The sequence below is a fragment of the Amborella trichopoda genome, chromosome 4 (assembly GCF_054954075.1).
Source record: "Amborella trichopoda isolate Santa Cruz 75 chromosome 4, AtrichopodaSantaCruz75HAP2 v2.0, whole genome shotgun sequence".
Lineage (NCBI taxonomy): Eukaryota > Viridiplantae > Streptophyta > Magnoliopsida > Amborellales > Amborellaceae > Amborella > Amborella trichopoda.
The window spans coordinates 35,192,296-35,214,965 of NC_142339.1; the positions used below are offsets into that span (position 1 = coordinate 35,192,296).

Genomic DNA, 22,670 nt, shown 5'->3' on the forward strand with positions numbered 1-22,670 from the left:
TCCTTGTTAAGGGGGGGATGATGTAAGGACTGAGATTTTTCTAGAGTATTGTAGTACGCCGGCGAGTCATTGGCACGAGTGAGCTAACGCATAGACACTCTTGAGAACGTTGGCGGATCAGTGCACGGTTAAGCGTGAGCAAGCAATTGTGTGTAGGTGGTTCCGCGTTAAAGTGCGTGTGAGGGGCAGATATGTGTGCACACATGAGAGCACAGATGTGGGTACGCACAGTAAGGCGCGAGTGAATAAGTGCGCTATTAAGTGCAACGGGCGCACGATGATGCGCGGATGGGTTGTGCACTGGGGTGGGCGAATGGCTTTTGCGCTTTTGTGCACGGGTGGATTGGAGCACTGTTGAGCACGGATGGTTATGGCGTACTGGCGAGCACAGATGGTCATGGCCACACGTTATGAGCACGGGCTGATGAGTTCGTTGCTGGGAGCGTGGGCGTTTGTGTGCACCATTTGGTGCAGGTGGTATACGATAGTCCAAGTGGAAGTTTTCTCTCTCATGTTTACATGATCTCTCTCTCTCCATGCATGGGTGGCACAAGCATGCTCCAACCCATAATGATGATGTCCCTCATACTTGTTCCCTCTCTCTCCTCTTGTATTCCACTTGTCAATTGCATGCTTCCAACTCATGATGATGTACTCCATGCTTGCTCTCTCTCCTCATGCATGCCTCTTGTATGCCACTTGTCATTAGCATGCAGCCATCTCTTTTTGCTTATATGTACCCCCTTCACACCTATCCATTGGGTTGCTTTTTCACTCTACCTCCCTGCCCTCTCTCACTCACATTCTCCTCTTCTTGCCTTAAGACTTTAAGCTTTGATACCTTTCACAACATTTAGCGTTTGAGCTTGAACCCCTACTTTGGAGCTGGGCATTTGAAGTGAAATATGTGTGGATCACTTTGGAGTTTTGTTTATTACTGTAAGTAGATCTGGTTTTCATATTTTCATACTTTAGATTGATGTATGTTTGTTTAGTTTATCAAAGTATGAGATTTCAGTATGAGTATGAGTGTGAAAATGGGTGTGGATGCATGTTACTGAAATCCTACTATAGTGTACTCTGTTTTCTAGAACTGTGGCTTCAGTTTGAGAAACTGTTTGAGTATTCTATACATCTCCTTAGATCATGGAAATTTATGGAAATGTAGCTCATTGAGTCTATTTTATCATGGAAAAGACATCTTTTTAATATCGTTTTTGGTTTGAAAGTTATTTACCATTTCTGAAGCATGCCAGATTTGTGGAATGAAATTCCAAGGATTTTACGTATTTTTGTGTGAAGATTTTCACTGACCAAAATATACCCGAATGAGCTCAAACCACTTCTAAATGAAAGATAAATGCGTTTATTGCAAAATAATTTGGGAATCATGACAAAATTCCCTGTGGTTTAAAAGTTATGCCCAATTTCCATGAAGATGTCATACTGTGTTTTCTGCTGTAAAACATGAACTTTCCATAACTATTATATGTATTGTGTGGAACTTTTCACCAATTAAAATATATCAGAATGAGCTCAAATTACTTCTAAATGAAAGATAAATGAATATAATTTGAAAATAGTTTTGAAATTATGATTAAATTCTCTGTGGTTTGAAAGTTATGTATGTTTTCCTCTGAGTATATCATCTTGGATTTTGAAGAGCCTAGATTGGCAAATATATCTGCTGTGAGAACAAGAATTTTGTTCAAGAACATCAAATAGTTTGGCAAACTTTAACACAAATTTTGGGGTTACCTCCTTCATGAATGTTGTGTTTTCAAGAGCCTAGATTGTTATAAAAGTGGTCTCAAGTTCAAATGATGTTTTTGTCTCATGATATACCTTTATAAATAGACCATATTCACTGTAAAAAACCAGAAAATAATCAAAAGATGTCTTTAGAGCTAATGAGCATGAAGATATGTAGTATGCTTTGGACATATTGTTGTTTCATATGAATCTGTCTCTATCATGTCATGTGTGCATGAAAGCATGCTCTGTTATGAAATGAAGGCATTATAATGAGGCATACTCTGTTATGGAATGAATGCATGCTTTGTTATGAAATAAATGCATGACAATGAGGCATATTATGTTATGAAATGAAAGTATGCTCTGTTATGATATGAATGCATGTAGTAAGACATGCTCAGTTATGCTATGAATGCATGTAGTAAGATATGCTTTGTTGTGATATGAATGCATGTCAGCAGACATACTTTGTTGTGATATGAATGCATGTAGTAAGACATGCTCAGCTATGTTATGAATGTTAGTAAGACATGCTTTGTTGTGATATTAATGCATTATAATGAGATATGCTCTATTATGTTATGAGTACATGTAGTAAGACATGCTCTGTTATGACATGTGTGCACAATTGTGATACATGTTCAGTTGTGATATATGTGCATGATTTTGATACATGCTATGTAATAAAAGCTCATGTGGTCAGTGATATGTGTGCATGATTTTAAGACATGCTATGTAATAAAGGCCCATGTGGTCAGTGATATGTGTGCATGATGATGTGATGTGGGAGCATGGACTTGACCACTATGAGATGTGATGTAGGATCATGGACTTGCACCATTATGAGATATGATGTGGGAGCATGGACTTACACCGCGATGAGATGTGATGTGGGAGCATGGACTTGCACCACGATGAAATCTTTCCCCGACACCCGATGATAGGAAGGGAGCTAGGATGTGATATGAATTTGGGAGGGTAGCGCCCCCCCAAGATATATACGGACACTATCCATTGGGACCCCTTTGGTAGTGTAGCGCCCTCTAACGGAGATGACAATGTCTTGCAAGGCCAAGAGCCTGTCAAAAGCCCCAAAGAGCGTTGGGGACTGTGTGTTCGAATGCATTGCAAAGTGGGTCCTCTACTTGTCATTATCTTTCCTCATGAGTGATGGTAGAAGTCCTAAGCAATGAGATTGGCTTGGTCTGATGGATAGGGTTTCTACTTCGGGAGTAGACGAATTAAGGAGTGAGTTAATTGGTAATTATTTATGCTTACCTTAATATATTGATTTGCTAAGATTTGTATGGTTGAGTGATTTGATTGACCTTTATTTCATATCATATATGATTGATCCGATGTATTATTGCTTCACTATGAATCATGCACGACGCATTGATAGATATGATTATGACACATGACTCATGTTTTAAAAGAATGGCATAGCACCTTGAGCATTGTTGTGAGATGATATTCATCAACAGGAAAGCATGACACCGTGATCTACTTATTGGACTTTATAGCTCATCCCTTTAACTTTCATCTATGTAGAGTGATAGCCGTGGGTTGTGGACGGGTAGTTTAGTATTCGCGGCTAACGGTTGGAGTCCCAAACTTCTTGTGGAGTCTTCTCTTTAATTGTATGTTTTATATGGCAGTTTGGCCATATAGTTATCTTTGATATTGAAGTTATGTAATTGTTGTTGGCCCTTTGGTGCCTTGGACATTCTTGTAATATTTTGGATCTATCTTATGAAATTTTGGGACTTGGATTGTCCAGTATTTTTGTGGGTTATGTGCTTGTTAGTTTGGTTTTTATTTTGTGGTTGGTTTTGATTTCCATCTTTCAAAGTATTGAGCGCACTCCAACTTGAGTGGCATTCGCTACCTTGGATCACGGTCCCGCACTCTGCTACCCTCCGACAAGTACAACAGGTGTCAAGGGGTGGGGCTGTGACACCTAATCTCCTAATTGCATCCCAAAGTTGATATTATTATTACTATTATTATTAACTTGGTTTCATATTTTGATATACCACCATAACAAAAGACTTAATATTGTTTCTTAATAATATGTCTTAGAACTTGTAATTGCAAACCAAGTCACTAGTTTCCTAATCCACCGACTTAAAATAGAAATCAATATATTTTCTTCTCTATTGTGGGTATACAATTTGTTGAGCCTGTTTACAATTATGAAGTGGAATAGGTGATGAAATCTCATAAGTAGGTTGTCGATGCCTTTCTTCCTAATCAGAATAGAAACTCACTCTCTCTCTCTTTCTCTCTCTCTCTCTCTCTCACACACACACACACACACACATGCACACTCATTTCTTTCGACGTTCATGGCAATTATGGATATGGTTTCCTGTATTTTATTGGATAGTGCTATTGTTTGCCCAATAATTTGGTGAATTTCCATAAAAGCCTAATAATTTGTCAAATGGTAGTATAGGAACCAACCACCAAATAGTAGTAAAGGAACCAACCACCACAAAATTACTTGGGTACGTCAAGTCAATAAGCCATCCATTAATCTACACATAACTTTGTGACATACGTTCACCACTCATGCATCTATATCCCAATATTTTTAAAAAATCTCATTCACTACAAACACAAATTCACAATTCATGCATCTATATACAACCAGTAAGAAACCAGCCCATTCAACAATGACCTGCAATAGCTTCAACACAACTTATTGACATACATCCATATACAACCTTAAAGAAGCCAGCATTGGTGCTTGTCCCATATTGTTCCCAACATTAAAAAGAAAAAAAGACAACAATTAGAACTATAATAAAACCAAAGACTGTCTTGAGATGCCGAGATGCCTTTAGGAATATAGCAACGCCTATTTCTTCCCCCTTCCACATGGCTTCAATCCGAACCATCCGCTGCTTCAGTGTCAAATATCTTTTCCAATTTGTTGAAGTATACAGGCAAAGGCTTGCATTTGTACTTTTTCGCAAAACTAAACTCTTATAAATGGAACACACATATTATTGAATTTGTGTGAACATTGCATTGAAACTTGCAAAACCACAAAGAAATAGACAAGAAATGCATCTCAACTCATTGTTGTACAATGAGCCTATAGGACTGGTTCGGCACTCACCATTCGATTAGCCTCATATCAACCAAAACTTGGTTGTCTCATAAGTTGTTTTACTTCCATGTACATTGAACCAAACTATCTGAACTTACTCTTTAGCGGTTCCAAGTCATAAAAGTTCTTATAATTGCTTACCATGTATTGTATCATCTTGTGCCATGTGTCTTTCTTGAGCCCCCCCCCCCCTTTTTCTTGACCTCTTTCAACAAAAGATCAATGAATTGGGCCTTTTCCACTGACTCATATTGTTATGGTAATCTTTACCAATTATAATAAAGCCTCGATTCTTTCTTTAGTAGGTCAATGGTTGGGGCCTTGTTTTCTTGATGGGAGAAAGAAGAAAACCTTCTCTCAAACAACCGTGAATGGTCCACGCACTTGGGCGTTTAAAGTATGCGCTTGTACTCTTCTTGATGAGGATGGGACCCAACAACAAAAGAGATTTTATCGACAATGGTGTGTTTAAACGCCTACCTTGTCGTTTGGGGGTTCGGGGATAAACCGGGCAGTGCCCTCTTAAACAATTACGTAGCCCTCTAGCTGTATGCCAACTCGGTTTAGACTCGAACTCTCCTCAAACTTCAACACGTCATCTCGTTCTTTTAACTTGAAACTTGCAATGTGAATTCAAATGGCGCTCCTTAATGATAGTTCACTCAAGTGGGGGTTGGCTGGCAAAGAAAGAATGAAGGAGAAGGGATGATAGAAGCCCTTTTATCCATTCAGACGTTACAAGACTTAGCAATCAAAGCAACTAAAGAATCAAAACTCTATTGACTACAAACTCAAGATGACTCCACTTGAGTGAGTGAGGACGAGAGCATCTATGTCTCTTGCAACTCGATTCGACTGTACGGAGAGGAAGTTAGAGTGGCAATTTGAGTGTTAAAATGTTTAAGATTGCTCTAAGAAGTATCAAGTCAACTGTATAATGGATAGAATGAGTACCATCAATGCGCAAAAGGGAGATGAGTGAAGAATGCAGGCTAAAACCATATCCACGCAAAGAAGCAGACACAGGGGTGGGTTCAAAGGAGGCAGTAGGGGTACAAACGGATATTCGCTCTAAGGTGCGGCTCCATAGTCTATGAGTGAAGAAACAAAGAGAGAAGGAAGAAGGAACGGGGCTGCAAAAGGCTGGGGCCGCTAGTCACTGTGGCTCCAAGCGTAGTGAGGCAGTGAATGAAAGGAAGAAGAGAGAAACCAGGTGGCCAGATGTCAAGGCCGCAAGTTGTGGTGGCTTCGTGCGTGGCAGAGGGTAGAACATGAGAGAAGCGATGGGGCCGCACGTTGCTGCAGCTCCGTGTATGACGGGGCAAAAAAGGAAGTGTAAAGAGAGAGACGAGACGACAAGATGCTGGGGCCGCAGGTTACAACTGCTTCGAGAGATGAGAGAGACGAGGCCATAGGTGACTGTGGCTTTAGGCTCTTATGGGCACACGAAAGCGAGAGAGCGACGGGGCCACAGGTGACTGCAACTCCACAGTCTTACACACGCGGAGACGAGAGAGAGATGGCGCCGCAGATTACTATGGCTCTGGAGTCTTACACACACGAAAACAAGAGAGAGACGGGGCCGCAAGTTTGTTGTCGCTTCGGGATGCTACGCAACAAAGAGAAAGGGGGGAAGGACGGGGCCACAGGTAGCTGCAGCTTCGGGTGCGCAGAGAAGATGGGGTTAGAGCGAGAAAGAAGAAGGAAAGAGAAGGGAAAGAGGAGAGAGAATGGGCTTGAGGTGTGACCTAGCCTAGGTGCACCAACTTAAATGGCAAAGCAAAAATGGCACAAGCTTAATGCTTCAATTTTACTAACTCTTTTCCAACCCATTTACAAATGAATTGGGTTTCCTTATATAGAGCAACCATTAAACACAGGTAGAATGCTCAAAAAGTACCCAAATTATGGAAAATTACAATTACATAAATTTAAAATAAAATCCCATTTTTTGACATAATGACCAAAATACCCCTTGGATATTTTGAGCAAATGACAAAACCACCCCTCCAAGAGGGCCTTTTGCTATGGCTAGTCTTCGAGAGCTTTTTCGGATGCGTGCGACGACAATTCGAGCGATTAATCATCGTAGAATCGATGTTGATCTATCACGAACATTTTGATGGCCTTTGATCATCTTGAAACAGGCTTTTCATGAAGGACTAAAAATCCGGCCAAGTCCATAAACTTCGACCACCAATTCCAAGTCTTCATTTCGATCACGAATTAGAGAGCACATTGTCATGATAATTTTGCATTAAATTTCGTCCGATTTGGTTTCCATTCGAGCATATTCCAATTTTGGGAAGTCGTCGAAAAATGGGATTTCGACGACCGAAAACTCTTGCATCTTTTAACCTCAAAATTCGTGCTATCCGGCTTTTAATTGTGCGCAAAAATTATACCAAATTTGTAGCCCTTCGTGATACGGTTGTAACGGATCCAAATTTGTGACGAGCCGAAACATTGATCTCAAGTTATGAGTTCATAAAGTTTGGGATGTCTTCTTGTTTAAAATTCTGATTTTTATGGTTTTGGGCTCATCTTCTTTCCAGAAATTCTCTCATCTCGGGCTATGTCGTAATGTATGCCATATGTTACCGGGTCGTTAAGACCTTACTTGTGTCCAAATTTAAGCTTATTTCAACTCAAAACGAGCAAGTTATGAGCATTCGAAAATCATCTCAAAATGGAAAAGCACTTAATGAAAACTGGTTCACCGAGGATGCACCGCAATAGTGTAAAACCCACCCCTTTATGGTAAGTTGACCCTATAATGGTCCTGGAAAGTTCAATTGAGCCCAATTTTGGTCCCTGGGGGTTTTTTTACGTTCCGGATCTAATGACAGTGGTCTAATGCTGTTTTGAAGCCCCAAAGTAGGGATGTAATTATAAGGTTCCTTTTTAGCATGATAGGAACTAGATTTGAGAACCGAGTTTTCTCATGATCATATCAAAACTCATCGGAATGTGACAAAACATTGTGAGCGTCCTTTAGGTATACCAAAATACTATTTTCATGCCTTTTGAAGCCGTTCCAATAATTTTTTCAAGATTGCCAAATTTTAGGCTTATTGCAATGTTTCCATGGTATGTGTTTTAGGTATCGGTAGGACCAAGTTATTACTAGCTCTCTCTTTATGTGACTCAGGGATATAGGTACGTCAAAAATGACGTATAATAGTCAACTGGTAATAAGGTGATGCATGTCAATCAACACTGGCTCAACAAAGGAAGGAAGCCAAACAACACCCTTCAAATCTTAAGCCACAATCATGGTGTAGAACTATAAAATATAAAAAAGTGTTATGTGCATTGATGGAACAATACACTCCTCAATAAGAACAACCATATACAACCCGTAAAAAATATCAATGATATACCTTGAACATTGTTGAGTTGTTTTCAATGCTTGACAAAATCACCTTACCAAACAACAGTGACCTTTAATAGCTTGAGCGAAACATACAACCACATATTCACAATTCATACATCCATATACAATCCTATACATAATCTGCTCATTCACCAATAACTTGTAATACCTTGAACACAACTTAGTGACATACATTTACCACTCTTGCATCCATATCCCAATAACATATAATATAGCTTGTGAGAAATATGCAACCACGCATTCACAATTCATGCATCCATATACAACCATTACAAAACCAGCCCATTCAACAATAACATGTAATAGCTTAAACATACATAATTGTGAAATAATGAACACAACTTAGTGACATACATTCACCTCCTATGCATCCATATCAAATCAGTAAGAAACTAGCCCATTTAAAATTAACCTATAATAGCTTGAACATAACTTAGTGACATACATTCACCACTCATGTATCCATATCCCAACCTTTCAAAAACTTATTATTCAACATTAACCTGTAATAGTGAGATAACATCATTGGAATGGTTCCAAAGTTCTCTAATATGTTCTCATCTTAAATCTAAAAAAGAAAAAAAGACAATAATTGGAAGTATACTGAAAGCAAAGATTGTGCACATGTTATAGTTATCGTGTTTAATTACTGCATTGGTGCTTGGCCCAAATTGATCCATGTCGTAGCCATGGAAATGTTGTTGGTTAATGCAACCACATGTGCTTAATCTTTGTGGCATATTACAAAGATTATAAGCTGCTTCCGCTTCCTCCCTTGTTCCGAAATCCTTGAACTCCAGGTTTTTGAAATACTTAACCTGATGCTCGCAGTTGGCCCAAGAGTCATATACCCCTGGCTGCTCGACCTTAAAGACGACGTAGTAATTTTTGGGGTCTATTTCCTTGATAGATGAATAAACAAGAATAGCAAACCAAATATTAAACTGCATATACTTGAATTGCATGATATAGCCTATTGATATTATAACATCAAACCATTTGAAAGGAGCATAAACCCATCCAAAAACCACATATACTTAAATATATGGATAATTCATATAAATGTAGTTAAAAAATGTGCCATATGCATATCTCATATAATAGTGGAGATGTCTAAAAATTGTTTCACATGGTGGCAACATGCACATAAGCTTGACTAGAAATGGTTTTGAAATGGGAAAGTTGTCACAACATACAGTTCATATAAAAAAAAAGAATATACATGGCCAAATAACTGAATTCCAAGACTATAGAACATACATGGTCAAATAACTATATTTCGACAAACCTTCACTATTACTAGTCTATGAAAACAAAGAAACCGAATGGTTCACATATACTTTCCATATATGAGATGCAATTGCATTTCGCAGTTCAATGTCGTCATCATGATCATTTTGTTCTTGAGTTGCTTGTATATATCTATCGTCTACCCCCTCTGCATGTTCTCTTTCAACCCTATGTCGGAATCTCATTTCTCGTCTAGTATTCGATCTTCTTGACAACATGATGCAGTCATGCAAAATCGATGTCGCGATAACAATGTTGACCTATGTGCTAATTGGCCCTTACTTAAGGCATGGGCTTACTTTTTGAGGCCTATGTGTCCCCTCTGGTATCTAAAAATTGCCAAATCAACTTCTGTTGGCTCTATATGGTAGGGGCCTCAATCCCTTAACGAATACAAGAGAGAGAGAGAGACGGAGAGTACCGCCTGCTTGGTCTTGGAAGGTTAGAGAGGGAGCACCAGAAAAGTGAAAACTCGAAGACAGTGCACAAAGTTGGTGACTTGTGCAAAGGAGAAGCAAATTGGCAAAAACATAAGGAATATGGGTTTTGGCCCTTCTATAACCAGCACTCAAAGGGCTGATACCATGTAAGAATTTAGATGATTAACAATGATACTTTCTGGAATAACTCGTTAGTAAGGTTTAGATGATTAACAGATGCATAGATTGTAGAGAGAGAAAGACAACATCAGAGAGGGTGCAACTGTTTGACAAAGAGTTAGTTCAGAGAGTCGAAACGAATTTGAAGCTTCGCTGCGGATAGGGTGGGCAAAGAGGCGGCAACCTCAAATCTGAGGTGCGGGCTTAGATATGAGGTTGAGAAGCCTATGGCTCTGATACCATGTCAGAATTTCAGAATACTGTAGAGAACTCTTTGTATGTTTGATTGATAAAGAATATACAAGACCTTGTATAAATATACGGCAAGTAACAATTGAGGATAAATACCAACAATTATTGATAATTAGTAACTAATTTTATTATAATCAAGAGATGCCTAGACACCTAATCTTATCAAGAGATATATACCCATAGAGATACACATCTGTAATGATGTATATCAATACTAATACGATATATTTCTATACGCTAACTTAGTATCGTTCAAACTCCAGTCACTTTGTGTCAGAGTATCGTGTTAGCATTGATATACATCATTACAGATATGTATTTGTATGGGTATATATATCTTGATAATATTAGGTGTTTAGGCATCTCTTGATTATAATAAGATTAGTTAGTAATTATCAATAATTGTTGGTATTTATCTTCAACTGTTACTAGCTGTATATTTATACGGGGTCTTGTATATTCTTGGTCAATCAAACATATAGATAGTTCCCTACAGTATTCTGAAATTCTAGCAGATAATGCCAAAACAATGATTTGCCCATCCAATTCATGGGTGAAATCGGCCATCATTCTCTTGGGACGCTCCTTGAGGGTTGGAATCATAAGGAAGAAGCTCTTCATGTGCGAATGGGGCTCACTTTATCAATAATATTTGATTCTAAAGCTTGGTAGGATGAAACTAAGGGCCTGTTTGGTAACTGGGAACTAGAAGTTCTCTGGAAATTAGGATTTTTGGACTTTTAAGGTTGAATATTTTCATGTTTGAAATCAATAAAGACTGTGTTTGATAACCTACGTAGAACTCTAGGAAGTCTAGGAACCTGTGTTTGATTGAACTTGGGAATTTGGAAACAAAGAGACTTGGAAATGAGTCAATTATATCGTTCATTAAAGATTTTGTCATCGTATAATAATGTTTGTTTGAAGTTACAGAGATGTTAAAATCAATCAACATCCACGATATTTAAAATAAAATGTGATCTTTAGATCATGGATAGTAAAACTAAAAAAGTTAAATTTTCTCTTTAATCAGTAAGTTTTACCTTTTACATTTGCTACTCAAAATGCCTTTTGAGGGCGGAGCAAAGCCGTTAAAGACAAGAGAAAAGAAATGGTTTATATTCATAAGATCTAGAAGCATTCAAAAACCAAGCCACATACTGAGAGGACTACCCTTTAGTGTATGTTCCTGGAGGCATTTGTAGGGCATAAATTTGATCGACTCGATTCTAGTGAGCGAAAATGGAGAGAAGAAACATTGTATAAATAACCAGAGCAGTTCCATTGTGCTCTGAATGATAAAGAAATAATGTATTGATTTCAAATCACAGCTCAAACAAATGGAAAAATACTCAGCTATTGATCTAAAGGATTGAGATAAAAAACTTAAACCCAATCAACCAAACCAATCACTATGTTAATCAGGATCCACAATAATAGACCTCTAGAATCAACAACAATCAAACAAATTGGTGAAAACGGGAGAGAGGAAACCAGGCTAGAGAGAGTGGTGGTAAGGGATTACGAAAAAACGGGAGCGATTGACAATGGTCCATGTCATGCATGTAGAGCACCCAAAGATGGAGAGGACTATGAGTCAAGAGAAGAAGAGTATGAGAATGTAGGTGGTCCACACACCAGGGGACATTAACCATGTTGTGTTATCGAGATCAAGAGGAGGCACATCCTGCACATACAGGTTTGTCGTCCCTAGAAAGCTCAACCCATCCACCATTAATTGTGACCTTACCAAATCCCCTACCCTTTCCCATATTGGTTACTTATAGAGAGAGAGGGCGAGTGAAAGAGAGATTTTAATGGCATAGAGCTTATGAGAGAGGGGTTACGCAACTGGGGAGTGCTTATACAAATATTTATACATAGTAATATTTGTACTTACTGGGGAGAGAAAAGGGAGAAAAATAGCGTAGAGAGAGGTGCATATGCTTGAGAGGCCCTGGTCGATCAGTTTTCTGGTGGTCTTGGTTCTTTGACGACGATGGTGAGAGAGGAGGGTGAAAGAGGGTGGGGCGTTGATGAAAAAGGTGGAGGTTTTCTCATCAAACTTGAGCCACATGCACACTGACTTACATGGTGGAGGTTCCAAACTTGTCTCTTCCATGGGGTGGGATGGAACCCTCATTTTGGGGATAATAGAAGTTCCAATCAAAATTGTCACTATAGCACTTCTAATTATCAAACACGGAAGTGCTATAAAAAATGGATATTGCTGCTTCCAAAACAATAAGTTCAAGTTACCAAACGCGACCTAAGTGAGGTGGGCTCCTCATCGCCAAGGATCTCATTGATGTAGGGAATGGAGGAGAGTTATTCTTGGCCTCTAGTTTAGTCAACTAATATTCAAATGAGGTGTTATATGGAACAATGGTGATGATAGGTGAGATAGTTGGTATTGGGCTAGGGAAAGAGGGCTAGGTTGAACCATGGTTGAGTTGTCTACACGGTTACCAGCAGGATTGAGGGTTAAATCTAAGGTGGGGATTTCTGATCTTGTTCTGCTGGGATCGACGTGTGAAACTAGCACGAAATATACCTAGTTGTATGAAAATTGTAATAAGCTATGAGGGAAAAGGCCAAAGATAGGTTGTTGGGAATGCATAATTACTACGTTAACTTTTTTTGGGTAAGTACTTACTAGGTTAACTGGAGCAGAACTTGATTATGTGGTCAAGGAAAGATGTGTTGTATTCTATGGGTTAATAGAAAGTGTTAAGGGGAAGAAGGTTAGAGGGTGCCTGTTGGTTCATGGTAGGGGGAATGGGGATGATATAAGATGGAGTAGGCATTGCAACTTACTGATTTAGAATTTATCTTCGATTCAGGGAGAACCTTATAGTCCTCTGTAAACGTTGTAGATCAAGTTCCCTGATGGCTCAACATTTGACTAGGCAGGTGGCTAGGTGGTTTTTGCCCCTATATATCGAAGGGAGAGGAATCGATTAGAACATAACCTAAGATACAAACCTCCAAGAGAAAGTTTTATGCAGTCGCTTGCCCTTCAAGTGACGCTTAAGAGCAGGTCGAAGGCCATGAGCAACCCTTGGTGACAATTAAAATCACTATACCTATATTTCATTAAAAAAAATTGAGGGTATTATGGGAAAAGAAAAAAGGGGCTATCTTCGGGAACACGAGAGAAGCTCAAGTGATCTCTATAAAAAAAGGACAAGAAATATATAAAACTCATCCTTTTGAGGGTTACCCTTTGTGGTTCGTGGGAAGTGATCTCTTAGAAGATGGGTCTCCAAGAGAGAGAGAGAGAGAGAGAGAGAGAGAGAGATGGCCTCCTAGAGAGACCGTATGCTCATGGGATTTTGGGTTGGTTATGTTTCCATTTCTAGAGAGAGAAAATCTCTTGGTTGCTCTCAAGATGCTCTTTCCGATCGCGATATAGCAGTGGGAAATATGAAATCGATCGATATTGTTGTTCGGTCGGGATAGCGGTTTAGAAGGGAAGTTCAGTGAGGTTTTTTGATGATGTTTAAAGAGAGGTATATCTCTTGTAACCTAAAATTGTAATTTTTATTGAGATAGTGGAGCTCTAATTGCTGAGGTCATGAAATGCCCTACAGGTTGAACCCCATAAATCTTGTTTCGTTGTGGTGTGATTTTATATTTTTGTTTTATTTCTTACACTCGATTTATGAATGTATATATATATATATATATATATATATATATATATATATATATATATATATATATGTTTTGCATTTAACCAACTATATGTACACAATTTTGGGTGGGATCTCAGTATTTGAGATTCCTAGTTACACGAGCAAGACATTCTCGAGAACCCTACACATTGAACATGATATGATTGCTCAGCACATAAATTGTGGAGCAAAACAATCCGGTTGTCAGTAGCCGATCTTTGAGCAAGACCATTGTCTTCGGTGCAGTATCCCTAAAGAACCCGAAAATAGGATCAATACCTAGACATGGCCATGATTGAGCACAAACATAAAGCTTTTATGGTGAGAAATGTTGATGTGTTTGAGAATAGTTATGGAACTACTACCAGTTGTAGAGGTTGAATATGTATTTGAAGAAATTAAGGAAACTGCTCCGAATTAGAGAAAATTCACAAAGAAGTTCCAAATTACACCTCCAATTACTAAGAATCGAAAGCACTTCACATAAATAAAATTGGACACAATGGAGCTCCAAGGAACTGTATATCCCTTGTGCCATTTAGATCTAATTGTTTTCTATAAAAGGAATACCTTTTATTTAGGTCTAAAAAGTTTAGGAAGACACACAGACACAAAATGAAAAGACAGTGAATATCATAGAAATAATAATAATTAAAATGATCAAAATACCTATTTCAGTCGTTTTATTTTTTCTAATTATTTTCAATGTTTTACAGGTATGTGAGGATGAGAAGCATATATTCTTAAAATTTGAGCTAAATCCCATATAAAGAATAAAATTAAAATACCTAAATATGCTCTGGACCACTCAATCATAGTTGTGAGTGATAGCTATTTACAATTAAAAAATACAAAATGCGTTTTGCAATTTTTCCATGTTACATACACATACACAAACATATTTCAACGCATACACCTGTTGCAGATATTAGCTGCTATATCTATTGAAATTGTTTCACAAAGAGAAGCATGGTTAGTTGTCGCATAAAGTTTTGTTTTGAGTAAAACATTGGCCTCAGCCATTACCATACAAGCAATTAGTTTTCTTAAGAGCTTATCAATGGTCAAATAATAATTAGCATAGGCACCTAGTGAATGCCACCAGTTCTCAAAATAAAAATACAAGTAGCAAAAATTTAGAGAGATGTCGATAATCAAAATGTATGAACCTTAAAACATCACAAAAATTCTCCACAAAACACATGGAGCCGGAGATAGAGAACAGGAGAGTGATCTAAAATCATTGAGCCCAACATCTCTGAAACATCTTGGATTCGACATGAGAAGAGAGAACAAAAACCAATGAACATTATCAAATCCCAGCATTTTTAAGCTAAACTTACATTATGAGAGAGAGAGGAGAGGAGAGGAGAGAGAGTGGCGCATGTTGGAAAACAAAAGATCCATTCCTAAAAACATAGACTAAAAGGTAGAGATAGGCAATTGGGACCTCATTCGATTCAAAACAGCCTTAAAAGGTAGGATAGATGATGGTTCCAGTAAAAAATGACTCGCCAACTATAGTAAGTGCAAGGTTGTCCACTCCGACAGGAAGCAAGCCAGTAACATTTACACTGGAAAAAAACCAGAAGGGCCGGCCAGAAGATCATAGGAAAGCTTCCAAACCAGCACACTTGGGGCTAGTTCGACATATTTGGTGACTCAGGGACCTCAAGAATAAAAGCTCAACCCTTGGAAACAGTTGCACACACTCATATGACTACTAAGGGTTTTAGGTCAAACCCCACCATCACAGATGCAGATGGGCACCGAAATGGGCTAGAATTTAATCTCCCCAAATAACTCCATGCTAGTTATTTTGTTTTGGCCATTTCTCCCATTTCCTATAGTGATATTAGCTAAATTTTTAATGGATTCCCTTTTTGAATGAGCTTACCATGCATAAACATATCATGGTGGTTCCTTGCCCAGATCATGGATAAACTCTAGAGAGATGAGGGGTTGCAAAAAGTTCATATGTTGCAGCCTAAATGACCTTCGTACCATTCGATGAACAATTTTTCCCAATCTAGGGTAAATCTTGAGCTAAAATTTTGTTAGCAAACTCTGGACTTACTCCTCTTTTCGTTAATATAAGATTTGTCATTGTCCGTCCTAAGAAATGTGAAGAGTTTAAAGACCATTTGCTGCTAAACATTTAGTGTTGCTGAAGTTTTGATCCACACCAAAAAACCATACGCGTACGTCCCTCAATACCTAGAGTTTTCGAGTAAAATCTGATGCAAAATACTCCTAGTTCGATTGTTATTATTATTTTTTTGAAAAATACTTGTGTGTATTTCAAAACAATTATATAGTTTTTTTCTAAAGTGTTTTGTAGAGAGAGAAAGATAATGGGTTTGATTCCCTCATTTGAAGAAGAGAGTTTATTGAGCTGTTTCTAAAAGTATGCATTCCTATGCAGTATACTCTTAGTATAAAAGTGTGAGAGAAGGAAAGGGGTTGGGTTGTGGTGGTAGCATCCCCACAACCGGTTATTTACATCGTGGTGTCCATTCTTACTGTTAACATCCCCAGTTAAAATAACACCCTTCAAAATGTAACTCTCTAATCAGTAGGTGCTTGTCTTCCCTATTGAATTTACCCAAAAAAAAAAAAAAACTCTCTCTAATTAGTAGGTGTTTGTCTTCCCTATTGAATTTATCCAAAAAAAAAAAAAAAAAAAGGTATGAGAGATGGTGCATGTGCAAAAAAATCCCCACTGAATCGCCAAAAAAAAAATATTGAATTTACCCAAAAAAAAAGGTGTGAGAGATGGTGCATGTGCAAAAAAATACCCACTGAATCGTCAAAAAAAAAATACTGAATTTACCCAAAAAACAAAAAGGTATGAGAGATGGTGCATGTGCAAAAAAATCCCCACTGAATCATCCAAAAAAAAAAAAATACCACTAAATCACCAAAAAAAAAAAAAAAAAGAGGTGTGAGAGATGATGCATGTGCTGAGCACGCGAAATGTGCGACGCGTGCCCGAAGGCCCTTGATAGCACACTTTATACTTAGAACATACTCTCTCTATTTGATTTTGTCTCTTTTTTTCTCTAAATTACCAAGACTCTAGTGTCTAGTGTATGGGTTCCAAGCTGGAGTGCATAGAACTGAGGAACATCAAATAGACACCTCTATTTTTTGTATTAGGAGGACAAATTGGCTTTCCTATGGACATTAAAAAGTATTAAAGGGGGTAAAATACTGCCTTGAGATTAATGCTCATGCGTGCCCGAAAACAAGAAGCACACAAACCTTTAATTTTCTGAAATTGTAGTACCTTTTGCCTCTTTTTCGCCCTCCAACAGAAAGGTGACAAAATAACTAGGGGTATGGAGGGTTATATAGATCCCCAGGTTTTAAGGGTAATATGTGATATTTTATCAAAAATGACCACAAGAAAATTGCCCTTTTCAAGAGTGAAGTTGATAACCTATCGATAAATTATCTAAACTCTTATTTTTCCATTCATATTTCATTTGACTTCTAGAAAGGGCCCAAACATTAGCCATTTCTTGGGGATAAAGGTTAGAAGGTGGGTATTCTAGACAGAAAAAATCATTAGTCCTTGCATTCCTCTAACCCTAGAGAGAAGGTTAGCATGCTTGAACTCAAATTTACCCAAAAAATACTTGCAGAAAGAGGGAGAAAAACCCATTCCCAATATTGTTGGTTAATAGGTTTGGTCATACTCAATCACTTAGGATTTACAAGGGGAAGCTTATATTCCACCACCTTAAGGGAGATTTATTGTGTCCCTTACCCTCTTCACTGATTCGAGCCCATAACATGTAGGGGGTATAAGCCAACGGTCTCAGAGGACATGCCTAGCTGAGTCCAAGAGATTCCAAACCCCATTGTAAGAGTATTATATTGAAATTTGTAGACCTTTTTACTTGTGTGAAATTGCCTCTATCGATTTATGTTTGGGGTGGCTCCTATACACACACTCGAGGAAAGGGGCAGACACTTGTGTTTTTAATAATTTTGTGTATAATATATTTTTGGAGTTTTGCATAAGAGAACTAGTTTGGGGTTTGCACATCTGCTTGCATGTATGGATGTGTATGTGTGTGTGTGAAAGAGGGAGAGATATAATTGGATGTATTTGATGTGTGTGTGTGAAAGAGGGAGAGATATACTTGGATGTATTCATGTGTGTGTGCGTGTGAAAGAGGGAGAGATATACTTGGATGTATTGATGCGTGTGTGTGAAAGAGAGAGAACGAGTTGATGCAAGGAAAGAGTATTGATGGAAAAGAGTATTAGTTTAAGAAATAAACATTGTAAGGATGAGAGAGGATTAATGATTCATGGGATTTAGAACCAACAATAAATGCTTGCATCATTTCTCTTCAAACTTGCCCCAAAGCCTCCACCCATGTTCCCCTCTTTTGAGATTCTGAGTCTCCTCTTGAATGTTGAGCTTTTAGCCAACACCCATATCCCTTTGATGACCATTGCTATAATCTATTAAATCACTAACATCTTCTCTTAGCCTCTAAGCAATCCCCCTTGAGCACATTTGAAAATACATTTGTATTACATGTTTACTTGTTCTCTTCTCGCTCATTCTCACCATTGTTTTCTACAAAGCACACTCCTCTCTAATCTCCCCAAAATATCTACTTCATTTAGTTTTTTACTCTGAATGCTTAGCTTTTTTTCCTCAAGTGAAGGCACATAGGATAATCTTTCCTACTTTTGTGCTTATTTTATGTCACAGTTGGTAAATCACTATCTCAAAGTCCATATCTAGTTTAGCAAGCTAGATTTGGATAAATGTGTATGTCAAGTTTGATTCTATCCTAAGGAATTAACCCTGCTATTGCTCAATTGACACTGAGAGGAGGTAGAAAACTATATTGAAGATAGTGCTACTTGATGTTGGAATTGTTGCCTGTTCAAGGTCTTGATACTATTATTTTCTCATGGTTCTTGTTCACAGTGAGAGTGGACAAGAACATAGTAATTCACCAAATATTTGTGGATGGTGACTAATAGAGTTAAAAAGCCAAAGATCATGAGGATTGAGTACATGGAGGTAATAAGCCAAAATGGTTGAGGGCTAACCCTAGTCAAGGTTGGCAGTAGTACCTCATGATTGTTTGATAGGGCATATAATTTGAGTATTATTGAGTGTATGTGCTATAGTTCAAGAATCACTGTAAGCTCGAATATTTCAAAGTATTTCTGTGGGCCCTTTGTGAGAAGGTTAGGCTTTGAGAGGACACAATCCAAATCCTTGACAATAAGCCATCTCACGTCATGTGCGGTTACATATAGGAAGCCACTATTTCACAGTTAGTCTATTGGAAACATTTATGCATAATTGCCAGAGAGAAAACACCCATACTTGGAAGAGTGCATTTCTTTGTGGTGCACCTTCAATTCAATACACTTTCAAGACCCGGAGATTTATTAGGTTTACTTTGATGAGCCAAGCAAGAGCCCCTACCATAGACTATGGGATGAGTTATAGGTCTTGTTGGGTCAAACCAAGAAAAATGGCTCATAGTTATGGGATTAACCGAGTGGAGCGCTGACTTATTCAAGTTTCATTTTCTTAAGGTACCTAATTTCTCTTCAAATAGTTTTTTGAGAATCCAAAATTATTCAAAATTATGAATCAAATTTGGCTTGGTCCTCCAACATCATAATGGGCTCAAATTTGAGACTTAAACCTTTTAATATGGTGTTCTTGTTCCTTGAAAATTCTATATCGTTTGTCCATGGATTTCTTAGGGTTCCTTTGCAAATGTAGGTTGATTCGAGGTACTCCCTTTGTAGCTCATCTTTATGAAACTATATCTCGGTCATCTAATATCAAATTGGCCTGATTTGGAAGGTAGCTTCAGGGTACCTCATATTAAAGTTTAGAACCTTCGTATTGTCGTTTGGAGTAGTTTTATAGATTTGAGCCTGCTTTTATATATTGCAGCCACTTCTAGTGATTCTTGCAATATTTCGGAACTTAGTGTGCCAAGAGGTCATTTGGGTGGTTATCTCGATGTATCACATTTAGTAGGCCACATTTTGACTTATTTCTTCACTGTGGCATAAACCACTTTTGCTTTTTTCCTTGTGCATGAGGAAGTTCCAGGGAGGGTCGTGCACATGAGCTTGATTGAGGAATCCTTACATCCATGTGTGGCTCTTGTACTTGTCATTGGGGGTGTATCTAAAGTCGGCTTTAGATTATAGAACTCCACCATCTGTTGGTCGACTTTGATGTAGCAAACATGATACCTTGCAAGACTATGAGTTATGGGTTCCATATGGTGGATATGAGAATGTGGTCATGAGTTTCGGGATAAGTTTAGCAAAATTCCCTGGCATTGTATGATTCCACGTCTGTGGCTAACTAATTCCTCTTCAATGTTTTTTTTGTATCTCCAAACATCTTGAAATCAGTAAAACACACTTGAAAATTAATTTTAGGGATTTTTAATAATTTTATATAATTTTTTGGGACCCAAGAACAACTTAAAACATTGTTTAAAATAATACCAATCAAAGACATTCAAGAGTTTTTTGCCACAAGGCCTAAGTAGCCAATAGTCCCCACATATGTCCAAGTAGCTCTTGTATGGGTCCAAAAGGCCCAAAAGCATAAAATGCTAACATGACATCATTTTTATGGGCAACCCGCCTATTTGTGGCCTTGTTTTTATAAGAGACGTATCTTTAATATGTCTGATATGTATACCACTTTGCACATGTGAACACTGTCATTTTTATTCTAAAAGGGGTATGCTTTGGGATTCAATCAAGGACCTAGGGTATTCTATAATTGATCTCCAATAGGTGCACTTGTCATATGTTGGTTAGCCTACTTGGGAATGACATGTCATACTATTCTTCACTACATATATAAAGCCATTATGTGTTTTGAGTAGCTTGAGAGAGAGAGAGAGAGAAAATGAATCATTCAATATGAAAGAAAAATTATTGACCTAAAGGCACACTCCATCTATAGTCTATCTCTCTCTTAAATTAACTAAATATCACATCAATAACCTTGCTCATTGGTTTGCTTAAATTAAAGATAGACATTATATAGAAAGTATGTTCATTAAGAGAAATTAATAGCTTGGATTGACTAGGGGATAATGGTGATTAAATCTCATAATTTAATATGTGATAGCTAGTTAAGGATAAATAGTTTGGATTGAAGCCTCTTTCACCCATATTGACACCAATGGCCTATGCGACACCTCCTAAAAGAGAAGTAAAGACTCCATAGACGACTAATGTCAACTAAATTAACATCACCGAAGCCTTGCAAGAGGCAAACTAATTAATTACATCTCAAGGCTCGAGTGTTATCGGATTAGAATAGGGCAAACCTCTTGAAGTTTCATGTCCCTGCAGAAGGACAGATACCAATAAAAAGAGCCAACGAAATAGGTCCTTAAGCTCCTACTTGATCAGTAGTCCAATACCTCATTGACAAGGACTAAATCACAGGAGTGAAATTGAGCAAAAGCCGGCAAAACCAAAAAAGTTAAAAAGGATCTTCAACTATTACCTCCCAAAGCATGGCTGTACCACAGAAGGCAGCACCAATTGCCATGACAGAATCCCAGCTTGTCGAGCAACAAAACCACACGATCCTCGATACGATCGAGCATGATGATATCTGACCAAACCCCACTAGCATATCACCCTTGAAGATCACTTGGATGCGGATCATGAGCGTGTTGCTACAAAAATCTTTGTGATATTGAATTGCTCCAAACCACAAGAAGAGGAGGTGACAACACAACTTACCTCTTCATTCAAAGCGAGGACCCTGATATCCATCCCTTTGTCACCCCCCCCATCGCTCTCACTTGTGTGACTCCTATGACCCTCATAGGGACCTCTATGAACCATTCATCGGTAACGATCACATTTACTCATGCAACTCACATTGCCCTCTCTGATAATTCTGTAAATTCGCTCACAGGATAGGGATGAGCTTGTAAACAGCAAGGCTTGCGACCAATGCTCTTAAATAGTGGATAGACCAACCCACATCAACGCAAGTCATCCATTAACGACCTACCCAAGAGGTCCAAAAATGTTTTTCTAGATGCCATCAAACTACAACTTTCCATTAACGACCTACCCAAGAGGAAATGTTTTTCTAAGATGCCATCAAACTACAACTTTATAATAAGGGGAAATTGCAAATACCCCTCAAGGTTAGACATTTTAGGCAACTTCCCCCCAACCAAACATTTTTTCGTAATTTTTATCTCAAAAAAATACTTTTCTAGCAAATAACCCCTTTAAGTCATAAAGGCATATTTTTTTTTAGTAAAAAAGTCACATTTCTCAATGTGATTTGTTTCTGGATAAACATGCGGTCCGGCGCATGCACATGGCGCTCCTATACTTTTTCTTTAGGATAAACATACGGTCCGGTATATGTACATGGCGATCTGACAGTTTTGCTTCTTGATAATCATGCGGTCTGGCACATGTACATGACGGTTCGGTACTTTTGCTTCTTGATAAACATGCCGTCCAACACATGTACATGGCGGTCCGACACTTTTACTTCTTGATAAACATGCGGTTCGACA

The 22,670-nt window shown here is 38.2% G+C and overlaps 1 long non-coding RNA gene across 1 annotated transcript; it reads right to left on the reverse strand.

Annotated features, from left to right (window-relative positions):
- Positions 1-8,729: 8,729 nt before the first annotated feature.
- On the reverse strand, positions 8,730-22,231 carry LOC110006782 (uncharacterized). The gene is made up of 2 exons (XR_016054414.1): positions 21,629-22,231; positions 8,730-9,172 (listed from the first exon to the last, which is right to left on the reverse strand). It is a non-coding gene; the product is annotated as an uncharacterized LOC110006782 (long non-coding RNA).
- Positions 22,232-22,670: the final 439 nt, after the last annotated feature.